We start from the raw sequence: 17,031 nt of genomic DNA on the forward strand, positions 1-17,031 counted from the left end.
CTAAGTTACTGAAAGGGGAGGGGTAAATTAGTAACTCCTAAAACTTTTGTCCCAATTAGCAATTAATCCTTTGTATGAATTCTAATATAACTTCATGCACATGACAAACTGAAAAACATGAAAGCATACACAAAACTTTAACTCAAGATTTGGTGACCTAGAAACCTTCCAAATAGAAAGTAAAACTAGGGTGGGGATGATACCCACAAGCTTTAGTACTGCAGTATAAAGTTGGCCTATTAAAGCTTACAATGATCACTTTTGATGATCTACCCTATTATAAGTAATAAGGACTGCTAGATCCACCTTGCAAAAGGATTTAGAAACATACAATGAAGTATGTACTTGGTAAAGAAATTTATAGAAGACTATTAGGTCTACCTTGTTAAAAGATTTAACTAATCCAACTGTTAGGGTGAAATAGTAGTTGATCTTGGATCTGCAACTTGGTTTGTTGAAAGAGATTCCTCTGAGTGTACAAATCACCTTGTTTTGATAGATGAATCTTTGTTGCTCCTTACACTATTGTAGCCTTTGTAATTCACTCTTCTGCTCTTCTATGATGATTACAATACTTCCTTACATACATTTGGATGTGATACAATACATTACATATATATCAATCCAATTACATAATTACAAAGTTGGCCATAATACAAGTTTACACAAATATTACAAAGTTAGCCAAAGTGTAGAAACTAGGGCTCTGAAGACTGACTAGGTGAGGTTTTGATATTTGACATCCACTATTAATGCTCAGCATCATCATGCACTTGGAAAATGTAGAAGGGTATGTGCAGGATCATGGTGTGCCAAAAAGTGGCAATGTGAAAAAAAATAGAGTTTGAACACGTCTAAAAGCACTTCAAAATCTGCTTTGACTTTTTTCCACCTATCCAAGTACCAAACTTGGAAGGAAAGGCTGAGGCTTATCAGATATCCGATCTAATATCGAATATCCGATAATCATATAACATTATTATTATTATTATTATTATATTATAATAACATAAAAATATTATATTATAATAGTATAATATTATTATAACAATAATTATTATACTATAATATAATAATACTAATATTATTATATTATAATCGTATAATATTATACTATAATAATAATATTATATTATAATGTATTATATTATAATAATATAATATAATATAATACATTATACTAATATAATATAATAATAATAATATATGATAATAATATAATAATATAATATAATATTTTATATTATAATATATATTAATGTAATATAATATATATAAAATATAATAATAAAAAAGTAATATATTATAATATAATACATAATAAAAAAGTATAATATATTATAAATTATAATAATATAATATAATATAAAATATAATATAATGTAATATCTTATATATAAAATATAAGATAAAATATTAGATATATGTTATATGTTATATATGTTATATCTTATATATAAAATATAAGATATGCGGGGGATCAGATATCTGATATAATATCAGAGATCCAATATTTGTAACATTACATATAAAAAAAAGACCAGACCCGCGGGCCCTTATTTCTCACATTTTGGGGGCTAGTATTAGCGCGCGACCATATATCAGATATAAGATCGGATATCGAATATAAAGGTTTTTTTTTTATATAAAAAAATTCAACTCATTTTTAATCTAAATTCGATAGATTTTAGCATGATTTTGTTTTTTTTAGTTGAATCTAGGGTTTTTTTGAAAAAAAAGGTTAAAATTAAGGTTTTTAAAAAATATATATTACGTTTTACAATTCAATAGGAATGGTTGATCAAAATGATGACACTGAGGCAGGGAATAATATTCCTCATAACCCCTCACCAAATGATCTAGTACCCCCCACAAAATTGTCCACCAAACGATCCTCTACCCCCTCAAAAGCCTCCTCAAATCAAGGATTTGATAAATGAAAATCTCACCAAGTTGAGAGGTTTGCATAGAACATATAATAATGTACCCACATTGGCTCCTATGTTATCCACGTTAAACACCATAGTGGATAACATTGAAACCCTTACAAACCAACAAATGCCACTCTTCATTGGTGTGATCAAACGCACGAGATGTTTGATGATGGTTTGGATTATGATAAGGTTGCAACCCTTAACATAAGCAAAGAAAATTTGGCCAGCCTTTTTGCGAACCCAAAAAAATCCAAACTATCAATTAAATGGTGCACAAATGATGCCATACGTGCAAACTTTTGGGATCGTCGGTGGATGGTCTTTGATATCCCTCCACATGGAAATTTAGACATACCATTTTATTTTCTTAGAAAATTATATGCTAAATTTGTGTTGAAACTTAAAGTGAACTGTTGGAGCATGAAGCCCAACATGGGCTTAGGACTAGGAGCTCCTCAGGATAGACCCTCTTCCCAATGGAAGAAAGCTCGCACGTTTCCCCCCCCCCCCCACTAATATCTCCCCTCCTCCTCGAGTGTAGCATCCAGATATTATGATAGAGGCTAGCTCTTAGACCATTAGAGTCATTCATAGGCTAAGTAGCCTAATGATATCTTAGGCTAGGTCAATCCTGCCTCCTCGTGTTGATGATGTTGGTGCCAGTTCATCATTGGCTAGCTCATCACATGTTTGTGTGCCTCACACTTGCATTATGTGCAAGAATATTTTCCTGGATCCCATAGGTGATCTTCTTGAGTATCATTTTGTATTAGACGAGGATACACCAGACACACACGTAGAGGCTACAGACCCTGATGCGAGAGAGGAGGGGAATGCAAAGGCATGGACTCCTTCGGTATCAGTACGTGTATATATATTTATGTTATGACATATGTGATTTAAAGTTAATTTTTAGAATAGAGTAATTTTAATTTTTAAGCCATATTGACTTTTATATGTATGTGATCTTCATTCACATTTAGTTGATGATCGAGGAGGAGCTCAGACAGATTGATGATGCCACGCTCTCAGCCATTTCATTTGGCCTTGAGACATCTATGGTACATTATGTTGTGTTTGAATTTTTTTTTCTATTTGATATTGTAGCATATATGGTTGCTAATCTTTCTTTTATCTTGCAGGTAGCACCTGTCATGGAGGGACAAAGTGCGGGGGGTGAGCCAGCACGCATTGACAAAGGAAAGGTGATTAGGCACTTTCTATTTGATTAAATATCGATGCATTCTTGTAAAATGTTTGTGGTAATCCCATTTAATTACATTTTTTATTGTATATAGGGCATCACTACTGGTGATGAGCCTATACAGATTTCACGTTGTAGACCATCAGGGATTTCCATTCACACTGAGAGACCCATTGTATGTATAAGTATCATTTATTTTTTATTATCCTTATCTTCATAAATAAATTCAAAACTAATTTCTGTGATATTAACAACTACTATTTTGTATCTCATAGGAGACTCCTAGTGCACATGAGATCCGATGGGAGAGTTATGTAGATTTGATGACACAGCCACTCACTCCTAAGGAGGAGCCTACAATAGTAAGTTGTAGTTTGAATTTATGATTAAATATGTTATAAATTTAGAATGCTATGAATTATAATGTTATAGTTTAAATTGTAGATTCATTTGACAAAGGTATTTGAACATATACAACCCACAATCATAGAGGTACCAGCATTGCTGAGGGCATACAAGAGGACTCCTGATCGGTGCAAGATGTCGACAAGAGAGGTATTTATTATGAAAATTTGATAGTATTAATCTCCATTACAAAGAAGATCATTATGCATTTGAGTAATTCAATGTTAGATATGTAGAATCATATAAATTTAGTTGTCTAACTTTGGGTTTTCCTTTTTTGTTTATGTAGGAGGCATCCAATCCACCTAGTGCAGCGAAGAGGCTGCATTTTGATCATCCACCAACACCCTAGGATAGTATAGTTGTTGTAGGATGCATCATGAGACATTTTGAGATGGCATATGCCACATTGTATACAGAAACATTAATATTATACACATTCTGATGGCTTGATCAGCCACATTTTGTATATGGATCTATGTATTTTGATATATATATTTGAGTACTTTGTCTATGGATACATGATCTTTGATATATATTTGTGTAAAATTTTGTCTATGGATACATGTATTTTGATATATATTTTTGTAATTTATGTGCACAATGATATACATATTAATTTAGTATCTAGTATTGTTCAATTTATCATGGATCATGTGTATTGTTCATGTTTATGGAATATCATTAATTTTGATTATGTTTGTTATATTCAATTCAAATGCAATAATTTTTTAATAAAATTTTAAGAACCTTTACTATCAAATTTGGATGCAATGTATAATTTGAAGTGCTATCATGACATAAAAACACTTGTGAATCGCTTACACAAGGTTCAGATAACCCCAAATCTGATTTTAAACTCCACCTTCAACCTTGAAACTAACTCTTGTCTTCAAATCTAATCTCAACACAGTTAAGGACTCCACTCCTCAACCATGGATTCTATCCCCAACCACCAAGTCATTCATAGATTCATAATCTTTGATAACTAGCACTTCACTTTGTTACTATCCTCATACTACAACTTTTCAATTTCAACATAACTTCAAAATATCTCAACTTAAGAGACTTGATTAGACAGTTCATCGATAGCCCTCATGAACTCTGAGTTATTTTAGGCCTCAGCATTACCATCCTATAGCATTCAATGGTTCATTGATAGCCCTCACGAGCTCTGAGTTATGACCCTCGAAATATCGACCTCAAAATGCACTTAGAGCACCTTGGAGACTCCTCGATATGGGGTGGCCACGGATGATGGATGGTCTCTGTGGCCAGAACAAGGGTGTCACTAAGGTTCACCCGCCCACCCAGAGCTAATGGCACTGACAATTCAATGCCAAGATCAGCGGTTTCAAAGTTATGTTATGGTGCACCTATGAACTGAGGCACACTGCGAGTTTTGGCATCGAGCGAGATCGCTGTGCCAAATGAAAATGCAATGTGATCTCTCAAAAATGAGATAGGTTATTTTAGGCCTCAGCATCAACATCCTGTAGCATTCAATGGTTCATTGATAGCCTTCACGAGCTCTGAGTTATGACCCTTGAAATATCGACCTTGAAATGCACTTAGAGCACCTTAGAGACTCCTCGGTATGGGGTGGCCGCGGACGATGGATGGTCTCCATGGCCAAAAAAAGGGTGTCACTAAGGTTCACCCGCCCACTCAGAGCTAATGACACTAACGATTTGATGCCAAGATCAACGGTTTCAAAGTTACGCTATGGTGCACCTATGAACTGAGGCACACTGTGAGTTTTGGCATCGAGCGAGATTGCTGTGCTGAATGCAAATGGAATGTGATCTCTCAAAAATGAGATAGCTTATTTTAGGCCTTAACATCACCGTCTTGTAGCATTTGATAGTTCATCAATAGCCCTCACGAGGTTTGAGTTATGACCATTGAAAGATCGACCTCGAAATGCACTTAGAGCACCTTGGAGACTCCTCAGTACAAGGTGGCTACAAATGATGGATGGTCTCTGTGGTCGAAAAAAGGGTGTGACTAGGGTTCACTCGCCCATCTGAAGCTAATGACACTGATGATTTGATGCCAAGATCTACAGTTTCAAAGTTACGTTGTGGTGCACTATGAACTGAGGCACACTGCGAGTTTTGGCATTGAGCGAGATCGTTGTGCCAAATCCAAACGAAATGTGATCTCTCAAAAATGAGATAGGTTATCTTAGGCCCTAGTATCACTATCCTATAGCATTTGACAATTCATTGATAGCCCTCACAAGGTCTGAGTTATGACCATCGAAAGATTGACCTCGAATGGCACTTAAAGCACCTTGGAGACTCCTCGGTACAAGGTGGCCACGAACAATGGATGGTCTCCATGGCCAAAACAAATGTGTGACTAGGGTTCAGCCGCCCACACGGAGCTAATGGAATTGAAGATTTGATGCCAAGATCAATGGTTTCAAAGTTACGCCGTGGTGCACCTATGAACTGAGGCACACTGTGAGTTTTGGCATCGAGTGAGATCAGTGTGCCAAATGCAAATGGAATGTGATCTCTCAAAAATGAGATAGGTTATTTTAGGCCTTAGCATCACCATCCTGTAGCATTTGACAGTTCATCAATAGCCATCATGAGCTCTGAGCTATGACCCTTGAAATATCGACCTCGAAAGGCACTTAGAGCACCTTGGAGACTCCTCGGTACAGGGTGGCCATGAATGATGGATGGTCTCCGTGGCCAGAACAAGGGTGTGACTATGGTTCACCTACCCACTCGGAGATAATGGTGTTGACAATTTGATGCCAAGATCAACAGTTTCAAAGTTACATTGTGGTGCACCTATGAACTGAGGCACATTACGAGTTTTGGTATCAAGTGAGATCGCTGTGCTAAATCCAAATGGAATGTGATATCTCAAAAATGAGATAGATTATTTTAGGTCTTAGCATCACTATCTTGTAACATTCAATAGTTCATCGATAGCCCTCATGAGGTCCAAGTTATGACCGTCGAAAGATCGACCTCAAAATGCACTTAGAGCACCTTGGAGACTCCTCAGTACGGGGTGGCCGCAAATGATGGATGGTTTCTGTGGATGAAACAAGGGTGTGACTAGGGTTCACTTGCCCATCTGGAGCTAATGATGCTAACAATTCAATCTCAAGATCAGTGGTTTCAAAGTTATGTTGTAGTGCACCTATGAACTGAGGCACACTGCAAATTTTGGCATCGAACGAGATCGTTGTGCCAAATCCAAATGGAATGTGATCTCTCAAAAATGAGATAGGTTATTTTAGGTCTCAGCATCATCATCCTATAGCATTTGATAGTTCATCGATAGCCCTCATGAGGTCCGAGTTATGATTGTCGAAAGATCGACCTCGAAATGCACTTAAAGCACCTTGGAGACTCCTCGGTATGGGGTGGCCACAAATGATGGATGGTCTCCATGGATGGAACAAGGGTGTTACTAGGGTTCACCCACCCATCCAAAGCTAATGACACTGATGATTTGATGCCAAGATTAGCAGTTTCAGAGTTACGCTGTGGTGCACCTATGAACTGAGGCACACTGCGAGTTTTGGCATCAAGTGAGATTCTTGTGCCGAATCCAAATGGAATGTGATCTCTAAAAAATGAGATAGGTTATTTTAGGCCTCAGTATCACTATCCTGTAGCACTTGACAATTCATCAATAGCCCTCATGAGCTTTGAGTTATGACCCTTGAAAGATCGACCTTGAAATGCACTTAGAGCACCTTGGAGACTCCTCGGTACAGGATGGCCACAAATGATGGATGGTCTTTATGGATGGAACAAGCGTGTAACTACAGTTCACCCACCCATCCGAAGCTAATGGCGTTGACGATTCGATGCCAAGCTCAACAATTTCAAAGTTACGCTGTTGTGCACCTATGAACTGAGGCACATTGCAAGTTTTCGCATTGAGCAAGATCACTGTGCCGAATCCAAATAGAATGTGATCTCTCAAAAATGAGATAATTTATTTTAGGCCTCAACATCACTATCCTATAGCATTTGATAGTTTATCGATACCCCTCATGAGCTTCGAGTTATGACCCTCAGAAGATCAACCTCAAAACACACTTAGAGAACCTTGGGGACTCCTTGGTACAGGGTGGCCACAGACGATAGAGGGTCTTTGTGGCTGGAACAAGGGTATCACTAGGGTTCACCCACACACCTGGAGCTAATGGCACTAATGATTCAAATAGTTCTAGCTGTTAGGAGTTAGATTTTGAAAAGTTGTCAAGAAAATTGCAAAAGTTGCTAAGCAACTTTTTGCATTTTTTGCGCTAAGACAAGTTTTATTGCAAATTTGATTGCAAATAGACTCTACAAACTCCTAGGGACCCTAATAATGTTCTAAACATCTATACTTACCTAAAAAACATGGAATTTACCAAAAATCCACTTTATTGGACCAATTGATGGCCAAGGCTTATAGTTTCACCATGGAGTCTTGTGTCCATTACAAATGTGGATGGTCACAGGGAGATCATTAGATCTATCCCTAGACCTTATTAAATCAAGAAAAGAAAAATGATTAGGTGCTTTGCACTAGTGTTCCCTATATTTCATAAAATTTAAACTATGGAGTTTCCTTCCAAAATGCTCATGTAGCCGTTACATTCAAGATTTGAATTTTCTAAAGCAATAAGCTAAATTTTAAGTGACTTATTGAATGTTTCAACTTATGAAATGACTTGAGACTATTATGAGACCTTATTACAATCTATCTAATGACTCGCTTACCCTATGCAAACCTAGACATTACTAAAGTTCAAATCTCATGGTCCTTTGGTCCTTTACAACTTTTCAATATGAAAGTCTTTCAAAACATTATACAATATTATGACTCTTTATGCTTTCAAATGCCATGATTGGTTGTAAAATGGAAGAAATCAAGTATTCTAATTGTTCATCCATCCTTTCTAGATTTTTCTTATTTGATTAGTTTGATAAAAAAAGTTTTAATAATCATAATGTCAACTTTATGTCAAATAAGGAAAAAACTAAATTTGTAATAAGATGTCCACAAGCAGTTATCTTTCATATAGTTACAAATGCTCTTAAAATTGTCTTTATAGCCTTATATCACATGCAAATATGATTTGCAAGAACTTTTTCAATATCTTCCTCTTATAATTCCTTACAAAGAACCTACCAAAATACAAATTAGAATGTGCAACTAATTTAACCTATTTTTTTCATTATTACAAAAACCATATACAAAAAAAGTTCACATTTTACATCATAATACATCATAAATCTTAGGAATTCTCCCCAATACGACCCACCAACCCCCCCCCCCCCCCCCCCCCCCAACTCTTCATGATATACCTACATTCCAATATCATAAAAAAAATTAGTAACTTATTGTATGAAACAAGATAATCATCAATTCATTGAATCATTATGAAGAAAATAACATAAGAAGTAAATATACCTAGTCGAGTGTTCCAATAGGGTCCTCTCTCTATTTTAGGGTCTCCAATAGGGCTTCATGATCAACATTAGAAATAGTAAAAGGTTCTTTTACTTTTGGTCTTCCTTGATGCTTCAAAAACTTTACATTTGTTTCTATAATAAGATGCAAATATATGAGAATTATTTTGTGCTTCTGATAGTCTTCGAATGTAAGAATTATGTTCCTTCTAAGCATGTATGTCCACAGCCATGTTCTAGTGACAACCACTAAACCAGTAGGATATGTGAATCCATCATCATCTGTGATTAGTTGTGCAAGTTTTTGTTTACCTCTTATACAACATGCTAACCAATAATCAAATTTCTCATCATTCCCTTATGGTGCAACCAATGCAAAGACATGTCTTGGCTAAAGTAGATCTGATAGATGGTTATGCTCAAGTGAACTTTCCATGTCATCATTTATGATAGAGGGTATGATAGAAAATGGAGTAAGATAATGTGGAGCCCATGTGTCCACTCACTCACTTGACTCACAGTGATCCCAATCACACTGAAAACAACTAGGACAAAAGCAAGCTAGCTGTCATGTCCAAATGGTCCATGTACTATAATTAGAGCTTTGGAATGAATGCATTTTTTATGAGTCTCTCACTATAGCACAATATGATCTATCAGCTATAGACCCTTCCTCAACCAACCAAAAGAACCTGCATACCACTGAATCAAGAGTCCCCCCCTGTGATATTGCTAAACTACACCAATCAACATTATACGAGCATCAAGAAGCTCTGCTACTGAAATCTTCAATTGCTCCTTGACTAGAGCTCGCTTCACACATTCCCCCAGTCTATCATGTTCCCCTTTTCCATGGCTGGACTCAAAAAAACTCCAAATATGAGGCACCCCTCTCTCTATGTGCTTCTTACACAACCAATAAAACATGCGAGCATTCTTGAATTGACCTATACAGTTATTTGACCAAATGATATTTCTATCCATAGCAATTGCATGCTCATGTAAGAAATCAAAATAATTCTCAAAATAATGTTGCACAAACTCGTGAGAGTGAGATCTATCATCACTCATATAAAAATGATACTCTCTAATAATCTTCCAATTATCTTCTGCACTATCAGGGGCATGTCTATATGTTATGTGAACAAAAATAACAATTTGAATAGAGTTGTAGTACTGAGATTGTGTCTCATTTTGAGGTTGCAATGTGTAGTTGTCAGCAAAATCAACAACTGATATAATAGTGCCAATGGGAAAAGTCTCCTTGCACATTCTAAATTGTTCATCCAACCACTGAGACCTGTGACTATGTCTTGCATACTTGTAAAAAAGATTTTCCTTGAAATCTAAAGTAAAACTAGCCACACTGATATCTTTCCCAACCAATTCACATTTAGAGCTCTCGCCTCCACTCTTCAATGTGTATTTCACCATTTCATATACCTTTTTTTCACTATTGTCTTTCCAAGATCTTGTTCGCACCCCTCATGGAAACATGTGTCAAACTTGGATAAGCCACCACATTCTGAACACTTCTCATTTAAGCAAGCATTTTTATAAAAGAAATAACCATCAACTCTATGACATAAAAGTTGATCTAGCAAGTCTATTGATGATTTTGGAAGCTCACTAGCCCCATAATCCTCCAACATTTCTTTACTATGCAAAGTAGAACGGATGGAGCATAATAGTTCATAGTGCATAGAAAACTCAACATGATATTTGCATTAACATGTATTTCAAATTTTGAGTGGCACACAATAAAATGGATTCAAAGATTCAAAAGCCCTTTGTGATATATGAAGACTTGGATGACTCTCTCTAAATGGTTTGAACAACATAGTTTGACTTACCTCCAAACAGTGTTTAGGATGTGGCATGTGGTCTCTGATGCCAATTCTCAACTTTAACACATCTTTAGCATTGGGTGATACACGTGAGTTAGAGTGCCAAAATTGTGTAATTTCTTCCTTCACATCATCGGATAGCTTTTTATCAAAATGCGGAAGTCTCCCACCAAATGTCCATGTTTCATTTTGAAGAGGATCATCAATTTTCTCTCGTCGACTAAGTGCTCTTCTCAAAGTAGTACGATTTAGATTCAAATCAATACAAGTTTGTCTCATATATCTACCCTTTCTCAAATAATGACTTACCAAAGAGGTTGTAATAACCCTTTGAGCAGCTCTGTTATCCTTTGTCCTGCTATTTTTCTCAATGCTATTGAGAGCACTGAAAAGATTCTTCATAATAATGACATTTCTTTCCAACTTTTTATTGATATGAATCTTCAATTTGGAAATCATAGGTCTCATCTTATGCATTTTTAATAAGTGCATGAAAAGCTGACATTGCTCTACTACTATCTTATTGCTGAAAAACATCTGATATAGTCTTGAAGCCCATAACTGAATGGTTCTTTCTGATTTTTTCCCTTCCAAACTAGTAATAATCATTTCATCAATTTCAATTATCCATTTTGGTGTTTTAGAACCTTCATGTTGATTATAATTAGGAGATATTTAAGGTTCTTGTGCATTAGGTTCCTATGCATTGTCATGTTCGACATGGTCAATTATGCAATTTGGATTATGACTTGGTAGCATTTCGTCTTCAAAATTTTCATTCTCTAAATTTTCAATTTCGACATTATCATTTTCAATAGGTACATTTTCATTCCCCAACTATACATATTCATTATCTGACTCTATGATTTCACCTTTGACTAATTCATCGTCAGCCTAACTGATATTTAGCATACCTTGTCTTTTTCTTCAGTGTTTCATTTTGTCCCTTTCCCTATATGTCGTAATGTCTTCATTGGATATCTTCCTTTTGTGTTTAGCCTTTCGACAACTACTGCTCATCATTCAGATGACACTATTGAACACCTAATGTTATATTTTCAAACTTTTTTCGAATGGTTGGGCCCCAAAATGTGACTTTTTGTAAAATCCGTGAAAAAAAACTCAAAAAGTGATGTTGTTGGGTCTGTAGAGACAGAGAATATGTTGGAAATTGATGCTAGTCATATCAGATATAGGTTGACCTTATTCTAGCTTCTTCTTTGAGCAATTTTGCCTGTATATCTATGAAAAATTTGATCTTTTTGAAATGGGCAGAGCTTGAACTCAGGTCAAGCTACAATTTCTGAGCACTCACCTTAAGATCTTTATCAATCTTAGAAAATTTGTCTTTTATTTCCTTTTTAAAACTTGATATATCACATAATTTACCAAAAAGTAAAGTTCCATTAGTACAAGAGGTTTCTAGAGAACTGAAAATAGTAGATAACTCTACTTGGTAAATGGCAATCTTTTGAGCAACAAGTTCTAAGACCTTATTCTTGAACTTTATCTCTACTTTCTGCAATAACTTGTCGTGTCTATCTAAATCTTCATTATACTTCTAGATTACTTCTGCTAACTGATACAAAACTAGTTGAGAAAAATCAACCTTTATACCTATAACCTCTGCCAAAATATTCTTGGCATCCTCAATGATTTTAAATTCTTTATCTCTTTCCTCTCTTAGCCTCTGCTACTTGGATTTCTTTTGGAGTAATTCACTGAAGGTCTGCATTTGATCAAGATTGAATTTTGAAATATCCCAATTAGGAATCACAATTTCCTCATCAAGATCTACATCCTTCTCCTTTTCTTTACCTTTACCCAAAAATTTTATGCTCAGTTTAGGTTTGGTCTCAAGTTTCCTTGCACTTATTGCTTGTGAGCTTGGAATGAAAATAATAGTATAAATAGTAGGGCTTGCTGCAAAACCCTATATTGCACTTATTATAGAAATTCTAGTAGGAATACCTATTGGAGCCAAAACTGATGCATCCAAAACTGTTGAAGAGGGACGAGTCTACAAATTGGTAGATGAAGTAGATGAAAATTAAGTCAATGATGTGCTAAGCTGAACTAGTGCAAAGATTGATTGGATGCTTGTGCTTGCAGTGCTAGACACAATCAATACTCCTGAAACCATCTCCATGCTTGTGTTGTCAATTTTTTGCCTGGAGAGTGAGGAAGTGAGGCAATAACTGCTACAAAAATCTTAATTGGGCCAGTTTCCTTAACATCCTATCTTTCTTCCTCAGTAGCCTCTTGCTCTTGTTCCTCTTCATCATCCTTCTCTTCATCCTTTTCTTGTGTAGTGCCTGCCCCTAGTTTACATTTTTCGAGCTACATTTATGTTATGATTGCCAAACTCTTTTAGGCCAATTTATGTTTGATGAGTAGTATTATTATTTTAGAGATTATCAGATGATGTTTACACTCAGTTTATTATATGATGAGATTACTTGGTACTCTATATTTCATGCATGTATGATGATTATTCAATGGTTTTAGTTATCGAGGATGATTAGTTAGATGGCTTATTATTTCATGTGCCTCTTATGGATACTTACCCCATACTGCATGTGTATGGTGTGCGTGCTGTTTTATTTATGTATGGTGTTTCTGATATGGTTAAGGAAGGGAGTCGTAGTCACCTACTAGTCGGGATCTACACGATGCACCACTTCCTGCCATTGCCTGTTTAGCTTAGAATATTGTGTTTGTACATGCGTGGATTTTATGCAGGTTGCAGGTACCGGGTATCGACTTCCCTGAATTGTCAGGATGAGCGTACCCTATCGCACTGTCTCAATGGTAAGAGAGGGGAGATAAACTCTTAAGTCCAAATCCTAAACCCTCTAGCCAATTGTCCTAATTGATAATTAGGACAAGTATCTGAGTTAGTACCCTCCGAATGCATCAAATGATGTAATTTTGTGATTATAACCTTTTTGTTTGATGTGGTATGTATTTTTCTATGATGGGTTTTCGTATGTTGCTTTATGAGTCCTTGGTGTATTTTCTATTAACTAAGTCTAATTAAAAAGACTAATTAATGATTTAATTTAATAAGGAATTAATTATGATATCTTTATATTTAATTAATTAATTAATTAATTAAATAAAAGAATTAAAGTTGGAAATTAAAGTTTAAGATATATTTAGAACAGGATAATAATTATTTAATTTAATAATAATATATTTGGAGTTCATTTTTAAATAAATGCTAAATATTATTGTTATTTAAATTAATTAAATATGTTATCAATTAAGTTCTAAAATAAATTAAAAAGTTGAAAGATATTAATTTTATTAAGAATTCTAGATCGCATGATCTAATCATGAGTTAAATATAAGAATTAAATTAAAAGATTAAATTATAAAAATTAATAATGTTATTTTAATTTCTTAAAAGTGCACATAAGATTTAAAATAATAAATTAATTAAGAATTGAAGTCAAGTGAAATTTTAAATAAAGTTATTTATTAATTCAACTAAATGTGCATGAAAGTTGAATGCAAAAGAATTAGAAAAGATAATAAAAGTTAATTTGAGTTAACTGAGTTGTGCAAAGAGTCTTCTCGGGTAAACGCACAATTAGTGCCCCGATTTGAGGAGAAAACTTCTTATCACAACTTGGGGGGTTCATTTTTTTTAAAAAAAAAGAGGAGGAATTTGGACTGAAAATTTTTGGGAGACAACTTTTGGAAGCGAGTATCAGAAGGCTAATTCCAAGAAAGATTTTGGAAGAAGATTATTGAAGAGGAGTGAATTCTCTTACAGTTCCTGGGGATTTCATAATAGCATCAGGATTAGGTAGGGTCTCATGTTTTGATCGTCGATTAAATACGCAACTATCCTTTCCCGTTTTCTTCATGATTGTGTATCTGAATTGTTTGTATTTTATTACAACAAACCTTTCAATCTTGTAAATTGGAATTCGAGCATGTATGTTGTTTTCATCTGGTTATGGGAGTTTTTAAATATCATTGCAATCCTCCCTCAAGTAGAACTAAAATTAGAAATTAAACCGGGATTTGGGTTGAATTAAAAAGGAATCAAGAAATTTAAATTTGGAAAGGCTATAATTTGGAAATGAAAATCGATTAGTTCAACTTAATTTTTCTATCAGAATAAAATTGCAATCATATATATATAAAGTGTTTATAGAAAGAAAGAATTGTATTAATGCATATTTATTACATTTTTAATAAATAAATATTTCATTGAAATATTTTATATTTATATATATATTACATGTCAAAACGTGTGGTAAAGTTTTCAATTAAAAAAATAAATAAATAAAAAAAAATAAAAAAATAAAAATTAATAATAAAAATTTAAACAATATATAATAGACCTCTTACCTTTTTATTGGGCAGCTAGACTGCCGCACGACAGGCCCTGCTGCCGTGACAGCAGGGGTACTGCCGCATGGCAGTCCCTGCTGTACAATAGCAGGCACTGTCGGCGACAGTCCCTGCATTGACAGAGCCGTAGGCAGCGATTTGAAAATCGCTTACTTTAAAAACTTTTAAAATGCCCTTTTTTTTAAAATTAAATGAAATTCGATTTTATAATTGAGTTTAGATATTATAAAAATTGCATTTTGTTTTATTAAATTTTAAAATTGTTAAATTTTATTTATATTAAATTATATTTATTAAATTTATATTATTAATGACTTTTGAATTTATATTAATAAATTTTAATTATTGATCTATATTATTGTATAACTATTAAAAGAATTAATAATGAATGCAAAATAATTTTATTAATTATTAAGTAAATTTAATTAAATTTGATTTAATTGAAATTTACTAATAATGAGGTGAAATTAATGAAGTTATAAATCTAATTATTATTATTATTATAAAATAAAAATAAAAATAATAATAATAATAATAATGATTTCAATAAGATCGTAGTCACTTTATTTAAAATTGATAAGGGGTACTTTTATAACATAGATAATTAAATGATTACCCTTGAATCATTATTTTAGGAGATTGACTATTATCATGAAGGTAACATAATATATTTGTGTTATATAAATGCATGGGATAACCTGTAGGGTAAACTGTGAAACTTATTTACTTGAAAACATACGTTAAACTAGAAACTAAGGTATTACACTTAACTCGATTATGTGTTTTTGAAATCGATCCCAAACTATGAACTGCACTGTTTTGTTTATGTTATCTGTGTTTTGGGGTTCTTGGGGTTGTATTAGCTTGACCAATCCTAGGTCGTTACCAGAGGCTCAGGGGTTTGTGATTGTGATATCATGATGTTTTGGTCTCGATCTTTCTTAACCCGACCATGGTAATGTGATGAAGCGCTCTATGACATGATTGTGTTTACTGTTTGTTATTGGTTTCCAGTTTCCTTGTGTGAAGCTGAGTTGTATGTATTTGAGATACCTGACTTAACCATTTTCGAGTCTTGATCAGTTATATTAATAACCATTTTTGGAGTCTCGATCAGTTATACTTGGATTGCTTTTCGGTCGCTTGAGAGGACTGAAGTGTTTGTTATGTTCTTGATGATGTCATGTTTTGACTTGACCATTTTGGAGTCTTCGATCAGTATTGTAATTTACTATTGGGATACTTTCTGGTTGCTCATTGGAGAACCATTGGATTTTCGTGTTTTATCATTGATGCCTTCAGTTGCTAAGAGAGAACTGTCGTGGTCATATGATTATTATTTGGTGCTTATCTGTTGCTCATGAAGAACTGATGTAATTTTGTGGCTTATCTTTTATGATGTTTTTCAGTTGCTTGTATAGGACTGAGGTGATTTTATTATGATTCTTGATTTGTGATTTCATGAGCCTAGGGTAGGTTATCTATGTGTAGAGTCGGGAAGTGGCTTGCAATGGGGATCGGGGCCCTAAGAGGTTGCCTGGAGTAACCCATTGTAAGTTGTTTTAATAAGTGAAAACATTTACACTAAATAAGGGAAAATGAACCTAATAAGATAATTGTATGTTCTCTCCCATGCCATGAGTGCTAGTACAGACTAGGATGGGGTAGAGAGGACGCTTGGTTACGACCTTGCATTCCATACTATGCCTCGTCAGTACGAGAGGATACTAGTGGCCGCGGGATCAGTAGGGACCCGGGATTCCTAAGGGATTGCTCGGGTAACTTCTACATGACTTTTGTGATGACACTTTCCCGCTTGCATATTAGGTTTCCTA

Source organism: Cupressus sempervirens, chromosome 11 (assembly GCF_028749045.1).
Source record: "Cupressus sempervirens isolate cs-2001-9-10 chromosome 11, ASM2874904v1, whole genome shotgun sequence".
Taxonomy (NCBI): domain Eukaryota; kingdom Viridiplantae; phylum Streptophyta; class Pinopsida; order Cupressales; family Cupressaceae; genus Cupressus; species Cupressus sempervirens.